This window comes from Pinus tabuliformis, chromosome 4_1, assembly GCF_031772625.1.
Source record: "Pinus tabuliformis cultivar Carrire ecotype Pingquan chromosome 4_1, CPIR1, whole genome shotgun sequence".
NCBI classification, from domain to species: Eukaryota; Viridiplantae; Streptophyta; class Pinopsida; order Pinales; family Pinaceae; genus Pinus; species Pinus tabuliformis.
The window spans coordinates 859,618,907-859,637,895 of record NC_142303.1 but is presented as its reverse complement, the minus strand read 5'-3'; positions in this window follow the sequence as shown (position 1 = coordinate 859,637,895).

Sequence of the window (18,989 nt, the reverse complement as noted above, 5' to 3'; positions counted from 1 at the left end):
ATGTATCATCCAATTCCTGAAAGAGAGATCAATGATTCTAGTAGAATTGAAAACAGAGAAACTATTCGAGCAACTATGGGTGGTATGGTGACTTGACACCACAATACAAAAAGTATTTGTAGCTATGCGTTGAAATTGAATATGAGTAGGTTGTGTTAGATTTTGATAAGAGAATTTACGATGGTGCCCATAACAGTCAGAGATGAGGTTCAAAACAACATTATTCTATCCAATTTTTGGCTGTTGGGAAGAAGATTATTATTTTTGGCATCCTGGGGGCTCTTACTCCAATTTAAATCTAGTAATTGCTCGCCATGAAGGACAGGACCATTTACGAAACCCCAAATTCCAGCTCGATGCATTTAGGTATCAGACATCAAGATTGCTGCATACTACTGCATTGCGTCTAAGGAACACTCATGCAGACTTAAAGCTTCTCTGTGATCTTTATATCAGCTATATCTCCTGCTACATGCACATGCATGTTTGTTCCTTTGTTGCTCTTCTGTGTATTTTGTTTGATGCAATGAAAACATGTATCAGTTGACGGAGTTGTCAGAGGAACTGGACTGCCTGACCAAGTGCTGAATGGATTGAGAATGGAACTTGTGCATATAGATACGTTGTTCGGCAATATTACATCCATTGAGCACTTGAAACGAGCAGTGGAATGTAGTAAAAAGTGACTAGAAACCCTACAGTTGTCTACAGTTCTAAATACTAATGCTAGACTTGTTGATGAAATGCAAGTAATCGAGGCCCCTGTGAGTGCAGGGAAAGGTGTGAATGCAAAGAATGGAGAATTTGTCATGAATATGGCGATTGGTATGCCACCTTCATCTTTTTCTGCAATTATGGACAGTGGAAGTGACTTAATTTGGACGCAGTGAAAGCCTTGCTACCATTGCTATAATCAAACAATACCAATGTATGATCCTTCATTGTCCTCAACTTACAGAAGGGTGCCTTGCAAAAGCCCTCTGTGCTATAGATCGGGCTTCTCTTTTTGCAAAAATAATTCAAGGTGTGTGTACGGGTATTATTATGCTGACTCTGACTACACCAGGGGGATCCTTTCAAATGATACCTTTACCCTTTCTTCTCAATCAGTTCCCCATATTGCGTTTGGTTGTGGTCATTACAATAAGGGAAGGGGATTCAACCATCAAAGTGGATTAGTAGGCTTCGGACGAGGCCCTCTATCCTTAATCTCACAACTTAGGCCATTGGTCGGTAATAAGTTTTCTTATAGTCTCGTCTCTGTTAATGATTCTCTTTCCAAATCCAACCCTTTTCACATGCAAAGGGTTATTTTCACATTATGCCACAATGAAGTCGTGCAATTTTTCATGAGGACATGCAACAAGTTCAGCTGGGGGAGTATAGAATTCGATGACTATTTTGTTTTGACACCTTTTCTTGCTGACTCAACCAACATTTTCCTCATTTGATAGATTGTTTTCATTTCATGTTTACTAATGGGTTGTGCAAACAATAAAAATAAAAAATAATAAAATCAAAACAATTAAAAAAATCAAAACAATTAAAATAACAAATAAAAAACAAAAAGATTTTGCAAATGGACATTTCATAACTCTTGAAAACAACTTATGCTAACTTGTTTCTTGGAGTCATTTCAAATGAACTTTCACGCAAAGGCAACAGGTAAGAAAGATGCATTTCATTTTATTTGGTTGCTAGCATTTCTGCATTTATGTTTTTTAGAAGCTCTCATAGTTTTCATGCAAGATTTGTACTGAGCTTTTACAAGTGCGTAGACGATCCAAGTCCATGCAGATGTGATCTCCAGAAATCACATTCATCATTGAAAGCTTGGAGGAGCTAATTCTTCATTACAAATACCGTGACATTTGCCGCTACACAGAAACCTTTTGCATCATGATATGTTTACCCACATTTCTCCTTTAAAGCTCATTAGTCATCCATGTTAAAGTCCACTAATTCATTGTCTTATCCATCCCGACTTCACACATAGCCACTTTTCTGAGTCGCATACATTTTTTCCTTCTTTTCAATTCATATTTTTGCCTCACGAATAAACCATCCATCTCTCTACATTGCCTTGTTTTCCTTACCATAAAAACTGTTTGACCGTGACATATTTTATCTATAGTCCTACCAATCATTTTGTATGAACTCGCGTTGACTGATGTGGGATTCCTTAAGGACCACCTTTCAACAAGTCTTGACCCATCGACCTCAACACCTTATTTGGGATAAAGACTAGAGTCATTATTAGTACCTTGAGGCTTGTATGCATTAATGACAAGTTCTTTCACTGACAATCATGGGAATACATCAATGTCCCTTGATCGTTGGATCTTGCAAGTGGCTCAACATCAGCTCATCCATTCGCACTTCGCAAGATGTACTTAGGTACCTTGGCACTCATTGACATTAATGGTGAGTTTGCATCACATTGGTTAACGGCATTCATTAATGGTCAGTAATCCAATGACTTCTCTTCATGCTCGACATTAACACATTTATTCGCATGACTAGAATTGTACCATCGGGTTTTGTAACGATCGAAGACTACAACATTTCAACAGTTTGCAACAAGAACCAATTTGTAGCAACAACAATAAAGATCACAATCTTGTCATCAACACAAAGAGAACAAAGAAGAAGATCAAATTCCTTTGTTTACATACTCCATGATCTGACATCAGCAACCACACTCTTCAGTAAACACAATTCATCCACATTGAAGGTAAGAGAAGGTATGTTGTTTAATAATTTTTAGTCATGCAATTCCTTAAAATGCTAAAATAATAATTTTGGAAAACTCCTCACACTGTTTCTCATATTTTCATAAACTAAAAAACACCATTAGTTGGGGGAAAGGGACATCAATTCATTTTATACACCATCACACATTTTCATTTCATTCCAACCCGCATATTCTCCCCAATCAACTATTGTTGCAGTATGATTCCAAAAAGATTATATGCTTTGGAAATTATTATTTCATTGATAGTTATTATAGGACTTGAAAAGAAAATTCTCAATGTTTTCATGAACTTTCATACAACAAAAAATAAAAAGCATTGTTACAAAAGAACCAATGCTCAAAAAATTTCGTTCTCACACAAGAACCAACCATAAAAAATTTATGTTGCAATCAAATATATTACACTTTGAAAAAGAGAATATTATGACGCAAAGATTGAAGAGAATCAATACAAGTCAAAAGCTCATAAAGAAGCAAATCATTTCAAGAAGATAAACTTATGGACAAATGAATCAATGCAATAGTTGCATGAGGACATGCAACAACTTCAGTTGGGGGTATGTTGAGTCTCAAAATTGTCTTCCATCTTCATCCATATTTCCATCATTTCATAACCATTTAGCCCTCATTTCATAACTATCTAGCCTAAAACCCTACATCAAGTAACCATCTTCATAATTATATGGGTTAGGATCCTTGTTTTCCAAAGTTATTTATTTTATGTATATAAAGTGAATTTATGATTAAAAACTAGGAAATTAACATGGTTTCATATATCTATATATGTGTTATGAGTTTTGTGACATGTGTAGGCTTATTTGGAGGTTCTAGAAGGGTCTTACTTGGCCTCCCAAGATCAAATTCGAATTTCAACTCAAGAGGTGGACCATATTCCAAGGAGAAAGATCATGGAGATCTTGATGTGTCATAGGATTTGTATCTAGTATTTAGGGATGAGTTGAGACAAGTATGGATCTAGTAGATATTTAAGGGATCTACATTTATTGAGTAGATATCCCTAATTCATGTATAAATAAGAGGAGCATCCTTCAAAGGAAGCCAACAATTGTCAGTTATTCACTAGCATCAGATTTATGATTGTTCATTCAACATGAATAATATTATTTTCTTGCAATTATGAGTTATGAATGTTGCTTGATTCTTAAGGAGTGATAGCTGTTCATGTGTGTTCATTGAGGAATGGATAGATCCCCATCAACCACAATTCTCATATATCTATAACATAGTTTAATTTATGTTATTTCCTTTCATGCAGGTGTGATTTACTTTCGGCAAGTGTGTTTTGTTATGTGAAGATTTAATTATTTCTTGAATTATAGTTTATGATTTGATGCAATGGGAGCCTCTTCTCTTTCTATCTACACATCACAAACCGTTTCTCTTTAGTTTCTCTTCTTGGGGACTATATTGTGAGGAAGGAAAACCAAGACCTCCTAAGTTAGGAGCCTCTTCTCTTGCTTGCTGCATCTTGAATTAGAAAATTTTTAGTTTCTTTAAACTTAGAAGTTATTTGTAATATGCATTTCCTTTCTTTCTTTCCATCCTAAACAAACTTTCTACAACAGTTTCATCTAAGGTTCCATATATTTTGGTTTGCTTCTAAGTTTACGAAACCCTCGGGTTGCATGTTAAAATGACAAGGGATTTAACACACCATTAAAACCGCCCTACAGTAACTCTCATATCTGACATGCATGAGTTATTTATGAGTGAATCATCAATTATCTGGTTGAACACATGAAGAAACATCCCACTGTCTAAACTCCTACTAGTTCCTCAATCAGTTGGAACTAGTTTAACTAACTTTAACCCAGTTAAATTGAATTAATTAATTACAACTCAAAATAAACTCAACTAATGCCCTATAATGTAGACGACACTCTACATGACTCAAGTTATACCCTCAACTCAAATTAACTAAGCCAACTAAGTCAATTTAAATTAGTTAAATCATACAAGTTGTCTTGTGATGTAGAATTACAATTGTATTCCTAATTTAATTCGAGGACAAAATTAATTCAAGATTTTCTTGTTGCATTTTCAACATCTTGCACCTATGCTAGAGCAGTGACAATGTTCCTTTGGCTTGTCACTCTATTCTCTAGGAAATCATACACCATGTGTCGAAGCTTACCACACCTGTAGCAACGAACCTCTCTTCTACCTCTTCCTCGTCCTTTGGAAAATGATCTTCAACATTTGGATTCTCGCTCTTGCTATCATTGTGGACTCGAGGTATTAGCTCCATCTATTGGTGAGGTAGATCTCCCTTTATTTATTTTCTACCCTCTTCCGATGATAAAGGAATATTTTCATGGGAGCCTCGCCTCTGATATCCCCAATTGGGAACTCAAAGGTGGTGATAGTAGCATCTGTTTTAGTGTTGTTGTTATTATTTCCCCCTATTGCTAACCCTTCTAATCCTAGTTGTAATAGACGTTCTTCAAACTATTCTTGTGATTGTCTTGCACGTGAAATTGATGGCTTAGGCGACTTCAGGGCTAGCTGTTTCACTGTGCTGCCTGAATCTGGATATTGATAAACCAATAGGTGCTCTCTTGTTTTAGGTTTTTGATGTCCCCCTTTAGTTTCCCCTTGTCCCTCAGTCCTAAGATTCTAGTTACTAGCTTCCCCCTGCTGTTCCTGAATTGGATGCTTAATCTTGGGAGTATTTTCACTAGATTTAGAATGATATGGCCCCGAGACAGAGGATTCAGAGGTTTCTGTCCTTGTTATGGGAGTAATATATTTTTGTGGCCCTATTTTCCTTGTGTCCCTTTGAGAATTTGACTGTTCTTTTTCTTCCTTTGAGATCAGTTCATGGATAAATGTTTTCCTTCCCAAATCTACACTCTCCCTTTCCTTTTTACAACCCGTTTTTCCTGTGACTAATTAGAGGGGGGGTATTTTTGGTATTCCTATAATTCCTATAGTTGCACACATGGACCCTATGTGTATTAATTCACACCCTAAGTGTCTCCGTCTTCGAAAGTGGTGAGACTACCCAGGTATGTTAGAACGATGCATAGGTTTTTACCTCTCATCTTACGTCCACCAACTGAAGAGCTGAAGACACGCTTTAAGAAAACACCAAAATGCCACACCCTAAGTGCCCTAGTGATCACAACAGTGAGCCCGTCAGGTATGTTAGAGCGATGCGTAGGTTCTTACCTCTCGTCTTACCACCCAACGATTGTGGACTAGGAACACTCTATCATCAAACAAACAACTTGGCTGACTGTATCATCAACTGCCATCCCCGGCAATGACGCCAAAATGTAGTGCTATTTTAATCAATCCTAATTGACCAAGACTGCAACCATTTAATTGTCAATGTAGGGTAAGTCTTGTTGTTTCAATGGAGTTTGCACTATGTGTGCTGATACACTACAACCAAGAATCAAAATAGAAAACAGTAAAGAATGCAGTTGAATCAATTGCAAAAATTAAATCATTCATGCAGAAATTAAAACACTCTACAGAAATGAAATCACACTTCATGATTACCATAGAAAGGGCGTGCCACACACTGAACTAATAACTACAACAACTTTTCAACTACCATACCACTTAATCAAATTAGTGTAACATCATAACATAATTCTGGAACTGAAACTGATATATTCTACAATTTATACAGCAACAACAAAAAACCATACAAACAATAAAAGAAACAATAATATACAGCTACTTCTACTGTTGCAGTCCCTACTAAAGAGGAGGGCCCTCCCTCCCTAGCAGGGGCATAGGAATGAACATGAGATTAGTTAAATAATCAAATGAGAAACATTAACAACATCACCGCAGTGTCTTCGATATTCAAAATAATTAAAAGTTACAAGATCAAAATAACATTGCTCTCTATGTCATCCTCGTACATGAGATATTAAGTTTCTATTATAGTTATTACATACCCAAAATCAGGAATAGATCAGTCATGAGAATCTCACGATTCTCATGCTGATCATAAAATAGAAATCATTATAACCTGTTTCTAAATGAAAATGATATTCAAATACATTGGTTAAGATCACAAATGCTTGGATTTGTTACTTTCTAAATAAACAATTCATAACTTCTGATAGCTGTTGCGTGGAATAGTACACATGACTTTACTAGCTACAGTGCAACAACATCCTGTGGCCAGATAATGTTTTGGGATGTAACAACAATCAGTGGGTAACATTATCCTTGTAACGACACCCAAGGTGTAACAATGGTCACCTTTAACAGAACGTGGTGTAACAACAACCCCTGTAACAACATACAGAGTGTAACATCAATCTGTAACAACATCTAGAGTGTAGTAGCAATATGTTCCATCCTTCTCTGAGACCGATCAACACAGTTTGTTCAATCCATAACCTTGTTCTCGAAAGAAACACCTGAAAAAGAGGAGAGGATCCAGAAGACTTCTCCAATGCTTACCCCAGTTAACCACAAAAAGGAATATTGCATCGTTATATTCAGAAAAAATGGAAAAATAACATGATGACGAAATAGGATGTTTATAATAATAAAAAGGCAATTAAAATGTGAAGTTTCATTGGCCTAGAAGGAAAGAGGATCAAAACTGGGGAAAGAAAGTGTAGGAAATAGGTATAAAAACCACACCCAACACATGATAACCGCTAAAAATAAATTTTTAGTTTTATTAGTCAAGGTTTTCCATCATTTATATTTTCATCTATCTATTGTTTTTCTGAAAGAGGTTATTTTTCTTTGCATTTGAATATCAAAGAAGGAAGGACAGGTCAATTCTAACTATTTTGGAGAAATTCCCATATTCTCCAAAACCCATCCCATTTCATCCTTTGTTTTTATAACTCTAACCAATTTCCATTCATTACTCATTAACCCAACTCTAGTCGCATACCCATTCCTACTCTAACTGCATTCACCCACATTTAAGCTCTAGCTGAAACCCATATTCCACTTTCCTTTGTTAAAATCTAGCCGCATTCCATTTTTTGTGTAATACTAGCTCTAGCCACAAAACCCATTGTATCATATAACTCTATCTGTAAACCCTTTATATATATATTGTTTATATGTATAAACATCCCACTACCTTTTAAAAGATGGGACCTGCAGGACGCGTTTCATATATCACATCGGCCCTTCCCTTCCCTTCCTTTATAACACCTCCTCCTGTGTCCCTCCTCCGACTTCGATATCGCATACCCACCGATATCGCATATCACAAACCCCGTTATCACTCCCCTCATTGATTCCGATAGCTCTGATATCTCTGATTGTGATAGTTCCGATATCACAGGCCCACCACCGATCACAATATCACAGGCCCGCTGCCAATCGCAATATCGCAAACCTCTTTGATGTCCTAATTGTGATAAGACTTTCATCTAACCACCGATTGTGATAGATGATGTGATATCACATAAAATCCTTCACCTTGCAGATTGTGATAACTCTCCTCCCACCAATTGCGATATCAGAATCGGTGATCGCACAAAAATAATCACGCTCCACCAAAGTCTTTCCAACCCACCAATTGCGATGTGTGAGACCCTCCACGAATGTAATTTTTTTATGTATTTCACTCTATAAAGTGTTATGTCCGGCTTATTTGAAAATCGCTAAAAACAAGTGTTAAAGCTCTTCCTCCTGTGTTGTGATTGCGATGTTAAAACAACACGAATTAACGGCTAAGATCAGAATCCACTCTACTTCCACTCCATGAGACAACAATAATATTTCTCGTTTTTTCTCAGCAGCATGGTTATTTAATAGAAGACAGAGAAAATAGGGAGCAAGACACAGAATGCAAGAAAAAGGGGCACGAGACATAGTGGGATAGTAATATCACTCACAACACGCCTTCCAGTAGGATAAACGCTCAAAAGAAACACAACAGGTTCAAAGGCCAGATGCTCGAATTTCTGCCAATATAGAGCCATGCTTTTAATTATTATAACAATCTACATGACTCCCATTTGTATTCGAATTCTCTTGTAACAAGAAATCCCTTAGAAAGCTCAACGTTTTATTAAAAAGATAGGAACAAATCTGATAGTTATTTATTGAATTTGGCCCATGTGGCAGATATGTAATGAGAGACCTTTCTCTATAAATATGTAGACTCTTGACTCTCCATAGGGGGAGATGAATGATGTGAGAACCACTATTGTATTGCTTTCACTTAATAGAAATACTGGTTTGCAACAACTCTGTTTTAACTTGAGATTCATTCTGGTTTTAGTCCCATCTTGTCATGCTTTGTTATTATTAGTTTTTAAAGCTTATTAATTACTTGGAATTCAATGTTGTATTGATCCAACTTCCTTTAATTTGCTGTGATTACTGTGAATGCCCTATTATCAGTTTTTCATAGTATCTTGATTACTTGGAATTCTGTCAAACAACTCCAACTTATTTCAATTTGCTATGATTACTATGATGCCTTTATCCACCTGTTGTGGTCACCAACAACCCCCCTCCTTATTTAGTATTAGCAATAACACTAGGTAAGTGGGGACCCTTAGTAAAAAATTCAATTAAGGCTCATGTATTTTACTCCTTAAGAAAACATCGCATCGCGCAAGGAATGATAGGACATTTCCTTATGAGTGAAAATGTTAAACTGTGAAAGTGCGACGTAAATTCCATCGCATCGCATGCATTAAGAAACGCTCACATTGGAAAACCTTAAAAAATTGCCGATATCCGATATGCGATATCACATATCGCAATGTCGCATGAAAACACATAAACCATTTAACGATTGTAGCGATCTTCGATCTTGCGATAGCGCGATACTGTGATCCGCGATCTTGCGATAGCACGATATTGCGATCTGCGATCTTGCGATAGCGCGATCGAGCGACCCTGCGATAACACATCTTAATGAAATTTGCGATAATGCGATAATGCGATATGCGATGTGAATCGCAGAAACGTTCCATCGTAGATTTTCCCCGGCTCAACATTCAAGAAAAGCTTTCCATAAACCAAGAACTGGATACGCACTTTAATGATAATTAATGAATGATATGCCAGTTGTTAATGAAAGACGGTTTTGTGTTTTCGAAGAGTCAGTTCATGTTAGGTGGCATGTTTTTGTACATCCGTAGAGCTTAAAGCTTTTCTATTGATTTTTTTTTATTATCATTACTCTCTCCTCATGTGTGAACTGCAGGAACGTAAAACAGAAGTAACACAAAGCAATGTGCTGGAAGCCATGAGGGAAAAGGGTAAAGCTCCAATGCTTAGAGACAGAGAAAAGATGTCATCATAAACGAATACCGCATGCAACAGAGCTACAGATTCAGAGAGCGCTGCTGAGCTGTCCGTTACAGATCTTTCAGTCACAGCCATGGTTGAATGAGTAGTTGAATAATGCTGATATCAACAGGTGGTTTAATGCTCAAGGTCAGAAGCTCACGAAAAGCAGTATGTTTACAAATTTTGAAGCCTATACTCAGTGAAGGAAAAGGTTCTAAAGGCGAAAAACGCATCAGAAAGGCCCGGATCAAATAACGGAGGCAGTTTCCGATGCGCGATTAGGCGCTAATCGCGCATCGCTGAGAAAATTGCTCAAAAAGAAAAGCCTCTAACTACTCAGTCACTTGTAAGCCCGGAAAACGCAAGAAAGCAATAGTAAAGAACAAACTGGAAACATAAAGCTGAAAGAAGAAGCAATTCGAGGATTAACCAAGTGGAACTTGGATTATTACTGAGCATACACAGTAAATCTACATAGCCAGAGGATGACTCTCGAGTATATCATCGATTTTGCTGAAAAGATGGTGCCAGCTCTTACCATTTCTGTTTGCTTAGCTCAACCAAAAGCGGAAGACAGTCAGCCGACTCTAGCCAGGCAAATATTGAATGCTCACAACATTAGGGAGAAAATGCAGAAATAGTTACATATTAAATTTAATTTTTAGAAATAGTTTTGCTTAGAAAAAGGGCGGTCATTTAAACCGTATCATGAATATGTGTAATTAAGTTATTTAGTTAGTAGTATTTAAACCCTTCTCATGCATTTAGAGAAGGGTCTAGAAATTTATCAAAAACTTGTCCTTAGAACATGCACTTTTGCACCCTCAGAGGAGGTTTTGGTGAATGAATGGATCAAGATTTGTTGATGTTTGCATTTGATATCTGCTACTGATGTTGCACTTCTGTACTCTTAGTGGATGTTAAAGCAAGGAGAGATAAATCATTGTTGCTTGAAGCTTATGAGTAGGACTAGTCATAAATGGTACTTTTATCTCTTGACCATTTCTGCTTATATGTTAAAGTGATATACAGTTTTTAGTTGTTTATGTATTACTGCATGAATTCTTGAGTTATCATTTGGCACTTTTGTACGGTGATAGCTATTTATTTATGTTTAATGTATGAATAACTAATTATGCGATATGTTGTTCACAACTGTTTCGTCTAACTTTTTATGCGAAGTGGTTCATCTTAATTGATTTCCTTTCTTATAATCGCTAAATGATCTTTATTACCAGTTGTTATTTGAAATCTCTTTAGATCGCATAATAGAAGAATTACATCCCGGGTTAGTATAGATTTAGATGTGTTGTTTATTAGATTACAATAGCATAGAATTAGATAAAAGTTTGAATTAGAATAGCTTAGATAGGAACTGTTAGATCAGCAACATAAAATTCTACAAACACACACTCATAGATTGGGAAACTGGTCCCATTATCCCCAGTCGGACCTGCTATACCAAAAGGATAAGGAGCTGCCAACCAAGGTCCGGACCGGGCGGGTATCCCCCTTGTTGTCGACCCGATTTTCGGGGCTTCAACATATTTGGCGCTAGAAGGAGGGCCTGAACTATGAATGACAAGTAAATCCAAATCTGAATACCATTCTGAGAGTAAATCGCCCTCATCATCTCCCCCGACTTCTCCATTACATTTAAATCCAGAGTTAGAAGTCACTCGAGTATTAGCCGCTGCTACACACCCTGGTCTTTCAGAACAATCTACCGTTGAACTTCCTGAAGTCGAATCCATGATTCACAAACTTCAGCGATTTTCCATTTCTCCTCAGAGATCTGATAAATCTCAAGGCAGCGTGACTTCGCAGTACAACCCTGCTCATCCCCTGACCAGGCTAAAGAGTGAAAATATTGGCATTCAGCCAACTGAATTACGTCTTCCCACTAGGAAAAGAGCGAGGAAATCACCGCAAGAGTCTGACAATGAGACTCTTTCGTCAACATCGTCGATCTCAACTACTTCACTGTGAAGTCAACCATCCACACCTCCACTCAAGAACATCGTCCATCTGTCCACTGGAACCCCCACAACCCCTCTTCAATCATCTACAATCGTAGTATCCTCATCCTCCTAGCCACAAGGATCATCTTCTGCACTTTCCTCTGTTAGCAGTTCAACAATGGCCTAGTCTCCATGGAATAACCCCGGGGCAGTCTTAATGCCTGCACCCTTGAGTCAAATACCGGCCCATCCTGAGAAATGGCTGCCTAAATTCAATCCCGAGGCAGGCATGTGAGCAGAAGAGCACATAAACAACTTCATGCTTTCCATTAATCTCAATGGGGTTACTAATGAAGATGCGTTTGTTCGGCTTTTTCCTTATACATTGCAAGGAACAGCTGGGTCATGGTACTTTTCATTACCCTTCGGATCTATCACAAGTTGGGACATCTTCCAGGACCAATTCCTAACCAAGTTTGGCGATGTTAGGTCTATGGCAACATTAATTAATGACCTATCTAATCTTAAAGCCGAAACTAGAGAGCCTATCAAGGATTTCAATTTACGGTTCAACAAAATTTTCAACAAAATTCCTACTGCTTCCCAGCCCAGCGAAGAAGTACAATGTGAATGGTATATTACCGCTCTACCATCGAACATAGCAATCTTTGTGGACAGGGCCAATAAAATAACCTTAGCTGATAACATGAAAGAGGCGATAGCAGTAGAGAAACGAATAATAGCCCTGGAAAAGAGATCCACGATAGAGGAACGTAAATTCAAAAAAGTCACCTTCAAGGAAGACTCCAAGAAGAAACAAGTAAAAGATCCATTTGATTTGGAAGGATTGCAGAAAGTTCTAAAGATCATGTCCAATGAAATGGTCGACATAAAAAAGCAAGTAGCAGAAAGTTCTTCAAAAAAGCCCTACAGAGCTTTTAAAAGAGGTCCTTCGACAGATGTAAAGCCACCCAATGCCATTTCAAATGTTGAATTCGAGGAAGAGGAAGAGGAAATTGCCACTGAAGGGTAGACTGATGATGAAGAAGTTGTGGAATTACAAGGAATGTGGGATTTCATCCTCCCACAAGAAGAAGATCAAGAATTATTTCTAGTTAGCACACGAAGCAAAAATCAGCTTGATCCTCCACAAACTACCCCTAAGCCAAAGAGCGCAAGCTCTGCAATAAAGGATAAAGTCGCGACAAAGAAAACGACATCTAAAGCGACTCAAACCAGCCCAGTCCAAACAGATGAAATGACTCCATCTAAAACACTCATAGTGTCGGATGAAATGGAGTACAATATTATTGAAGACATGAAGAAGACTAGGGCTAACATCACCCTTTACGAACTGAGCAAGTTGAAACATCAGCAGAAGATAATGATGAAAGAATTACATGCCGTGCCAGTTGCACCTTTGCCTGCCGCTATACTTTCTCAAGCTTCCCATAACATGGGAAGACCTCCAACTAACACGATCAATAAGATTGATCCAAATGACATCGCCCTAATTGGAGGAAGATCAAGATTTCACACTCCCCCGTTTCTCCTTACTTATGAAATCTTCAATAAAAATGTGCACAATTGTTTGGTAGATTCCGGTGCTTCATCGAATATTTTACCCAAATCTATATGTGCCAAGTTAAATGTTCAACCACAAAAATCCACAGTGCGTATGGTTCAGCTAGATCGATCTCAAGTCGAAGTGATTGGCGAACTAAATCAAGTAACCATAAGGCTGTCATCCAACCCGAAAGTATGTCAGGTTATTGACATTTTAGTTGCCGATATCCCAGAATTCTATGGCTTAATTCTTAGCAGGGATTGGTCAGAAAAACTCCATGGATACTTCGCAACTGACTGGTCCCACATGTGGCTGCCCTACAATGGTAAACCGAATCAAATAAAAGTTGAACGAGAGCTACACCAGAAGTACATAGTAACGGAGTTAGAGGGAGAAAATGAACAAGTAGCATATAACAACAGCATTATTGGCAATTACTCGGTAGATTCTTTCCTCGGCAATTTCAATGCTCATGCGTCACCCTATTTAGAACACTCTGTTTTGTCCCAAGTCGAAAATTTTTCTCGAACTGATAGTTCGAAATGTATCAATTTTTTAGATAAACCTGTAAATAAATCTTTGTTTTGGAAATTATTTTTTGATGGTTCTAGATCTAACGAAGGAGCAGGAGTAGGATGCGTTCTCATTAGTCCAGAAGGAGATAAGGTCATGCTCACATGTAGACTCGAATTCGATTGCACAAAAAATACAGCAAAATACGAAGCTTTGGTTCAAGGCTTGTACAAAGCAATCGGGTTAGATGTCAAGTATCTTCAAGTTTTTGGAGACTCTGAGATTGTGGTTAAACAGGTACGTAACACTATACATTGCTTATCAGGTCATTTAAAACATTACCAATCCTTAGTACAAGATCTGACTGAGCATTTAATAGCATTTAATATTTCTTCAATCCCCATGCTCCAAAACGCAAGTGCAGACCTTTTGGCTAACGTAGCTTCTAAGCTTATTCCGTCCGAAGATTTTAGTCCAGATAGATTCTCAATAGAATTAATCTTTAGACCATCCATTCCTGACAACATTACAAATTGGAGAGTATTCAATGACGATCCTGATATCGTAAATTTCCTCATGTTTGAAGGATCCTACTCCAATCAAATAATTGACGAAGACCAGCACGATCGACAATTGCAACAAAATAGCACTAATAATGCTATACCTAAGTCGGTGGTCAAGTTAGAAGACTTGTACGATTTGAAAGATCGGTTTAAGAGGTCTACTAATTCAAAACTCCAAAGTTCAACCTTGAACTACGAATTAGTAAACCTAGGGATCGATGCTAAACCACAAAACATTAATCTAGGCCTCGGCCTAGCCCCTGAAGAGAAACTAGCGTATATTCGTCTTTTGAGACAATATAAAAATGTTTTTGCCTAGAATTATGATGAGCTGAAAACATATGACACTTCCATCATCCAGCATACTATTCCCATGATCGATAATGAAAAACCTGTCCAACAAAAGCTGAGAAAGATCCACCCCAATTTAGAAAATCAGATAAAAACTGAGCTCAATAAGTTATTGAAAGCCAGGATAATCTTTCCAGTCAGGCATTCCAAATGGGTCTCCAATATGGTACCTGTTAGAAAGAAAAACGGAGATATTAGGATTTGCATTGACTTTCAGAACCTTAACAAAGCCTGTCAAAAAGATAATTTTCTTCTACCATCTATGGAACAGATAATGCAGGCAGTGGCGGGCTCAGAATTAATGTCTTTCTTGGATGGATTTTCATGATACAATCAAGTGTTGGTACATCTTGATGATCAGTTGAAAACCACATTCAGAACTAAATGGGGCACATACGCATATCGAAAGATGCCATTTGGTTTGATTAATGCTGGTGCTACATTTCAGAGAGCCATGGACATCGCATTCAAAGGTTTAGTCAATAAATCTGTAGTAATTTATTTGGATGATATAACAATGTACTCGAAGAAGCGAAGCGACCATCTCAAAGAACTGAAACAAATCTTTCAACGGTGTTTAAGGTATGGAATTTCACTTAACCCAAAGAAATCTTTTTTCGCGCTAGGTGAAGGGAAAATTCTAGGATTCATAGTGTCAAAATCCGGTATTCACATTGATCCCGACAGAATCAAAGAAATTTCTGAAATATCCCTACCTCATAAAAAAAAAGCCATGCAATCTTTCCTTGGTCAGATCAACTTTGTAAAGAGATTCGTTCCAGATTTTTCACGAATCGTGTCTCCTTTGCAAACCATGATTAAAAAGAATTCAAATTTTAAATGGGGTCAAGATGAACATGAAGCATTTAACCTGATCAAACAAGCTATTATTAATGCTCCATCTTTAGCGACTCTGAATTTTTCAGAGCCTTTTATTTTATACACATTTGCCTCAGATAAGTCATATGCTGTGATTTTAACTCAAGCAAATCAAGAAAAAGCGGAAGCTCCAATCGCGTTTTTTAGCTCAAATTTACAAGGTGCCGAACTAAATTATTCAGACGTGGAGAAACAGGCTTATGTTGTTTTCAAAGCGGTCAAATACTTCAGACCTTTCTTACTTAAAACCCATACTAAGATCATAGTACCATTTCTAGCAGTAAGGAATTTTCTAGTACAGAAAGATGTGGGTGAGAAAAGGGCCAATTGGGTTATTGCCTTACAGGAATATGACATTGAGATCAAACCAGCAAACATTGTAAGAGGTCAAGGCTTCTGCAAAATGTTGGCTGGAGCATGGCAAATTTCTGAAATTCCATCTGAAGAGGTACAAATGTGTGAGGTAAGCCTAAATGATGCAGAATCATTATATGCTGATGTCATTTATTATCTTAAGAACGGGTATGCTCCTTCACACCTTGATCATACAAAGAAAAGAGCTCTAAGGTTGAAAGCGAAGCAGTATCAGCTCATAAATGATATTCATTTTAGAAAAAATTATGATTTTGTTCTTCTTAGGTGTCTTGAGAAAGCTGAAGCTGAAAAAGTTTTGCAGGAACTCCACGATGGGCCGACAGGCGGGCACTATGCTGGAGATGCTACTGCACATAAAATCTTACGTGCAGGATATTACTGGCCCACACTGTTTAAAGACTCGCACAGTTACGTGAGAAGATGTCAAGTCTACCAAACTACTGTTGGAAGACAAAAGAAGCCGTCCCTGCCACTACAGCCGGTAAACATCGAGCAACCTTTCAGTCAGTGGGGCTTGGACATAATAGGTGAGATCGTTCCTCACTCTTCTAAGCAGCATAGATACATCCTCACAGCAACAGATTATTTTACTAAGTGGGTAGAAGCAGTTCCACTCAATACGGCTAATTCTGAAAATATCATTGAGTTCATAGATCAATTTATAATCACTAGGTTTAGATTGCCATCCGCTTTAATGTTTGATAATGCATCATACTTTTCTGGAAATGCAATGACTGAATTTTCACTTAAAAGAGGATTCAAACTTAAATATTCGGCCAATTACTACCCACAAGGTAATGGGTTAGCTGAGTCAACAAATAAAAACCTAATCAGGATTATTAAAAGAACAGTTGACCAAAATCAAAAGAATTGGCACAAGGCTTTGATATATGCTTTATGGGAAGATCAGATAACGCAAAAAGCTTCTATCGACACTTCTTCCTTTAATTTAGTTTATGGGAAAGAAGTGGTTCTTCCGACTCACTTAGCCATTCCCTCTTTGTCTTTAGTACAATACATTGATCAAGTACCCACTTCCTCCTTACAGCTCAGACAAATGGAAATAATTAAATTAGAAGAACAATGAGAACAAGCTAAGAAAACGCATGCTCATCATCAATCACTAGTAAAATCCTCATTTGATTCAAACATAATGACCAAAAAAGATTTTGAGATGGGAGATTTAGTTTTAAAGTGGGACAAGGCTCATGAAGAAAAGGGCAAACATACAAAATTTCAAAGGATGTGGCTTGGTCCTTTTCAGATTGTAGAAGTCATAGGTCCATCAACATTTGTGTTACAAGGTAAAAGGGATCCTTTGCCTGTTAATGGACAAATTCTCAAGAAATATTTTCCATAGAAGATTATTCTTCTATTTTTGTAGAATAGTTGTTTTTCTTTTTCATAATAAAACCAGTTGTGAGTGGTTACATTAGGCATTTACGAAAAAGACACCAATTCTCTTTCAGATTTTGAACTTTTCGCTTGTATAAATAGAAAATCTTTTGGAAAACTGATCTTTATTATTGACAGATACAGTTAAAAACTTTAGCTTAGATATGATACTAGTTTCAACTTCAAAAAATTTGATGAAAGTAACCTTTAGGGAAGAAATTGTTTTATCTCAGTACAATGAAAGATATCAATAACAAAATAAAGATTCTCTGTAGAACAGCGGTTTCCAAAAACTCTATTATTGTCGTCCAGAGCTATCTTAAGGAAACAATGACTTCCTCCCTGCTAAGGAAATCACAGCTTTCAGAGGAATAATCCAAGGATACACTTTATCTTGAAGAATAAGAGGTCTCATCACGAGCCGGCTTATCATTATCACAGATATTATAACTTGCTGACTTTGCCAATACTGTACACCACAACAAGGCAATGACTCAAGATTGTTGCAATCAAAAGACAAGGGGTCTCATCACGAGCCAGCTTGTTCAGCAAAGTTATAAATCAAGTGAATGACTATGTCATAATTTGGCTACCAAACCAAGACATTGTTCTTTAAGAATAAAAAGAAAATCAAAGCAATAAGTGTAGATATGGATTCTTCTTTGAAATTTGTAGGCCACCTTAAGTAGGATACAGGATCATTGCTGGGTACAGGTAACCCTGTCGAGGCTATAAACACCTGCTGGCAGCAGAGGCTCTACCTACAACAAATGAGCATATTTAAAACTGGGTTATAGACGAGACTTTATTTTATCTTTACAAGACCGAGTAATGGCTGATGTAAATACAAGGACTAGCCCGAGGAAGCAAATAATCAAATTAGAAAAAGGTTGAAACAAAATATCATTGACAGTTTAGAGCATAATGTACTTTATCTTTCCATAATAAAGTATAATTTTCTGAAAAATTTTCTGTTTTGGAAGTTTGAAAAAATTCAATAGAAAAGCAGAGATAACTGGTTATTCCAAGTGAATCTCCAATTGTTGTGGTCACCAACAACCCCCCTCCTTATTTAGTATTAGCAATAACACTAGGTAAGTGGGGACCCTTAGTAAAAAATTCAAAAAATTCAATTAAGGCTCATGTATTTTACTCCTTAAGAAAACATCGCATCACGCAAGGAATGATAGGACATTTCCTTATGAGTGAAAATGATAAACTGTGAAAGTGCGACGCGAATTCCATCGCATCGCATGCATTAAGAAACGATCACATTGGAAAACCTTAAAAAATTGCCGATATCCGATATGCGATATTGCATATCGCAACGTCGCATGAAAACACATAAACCATTTAACGATTGT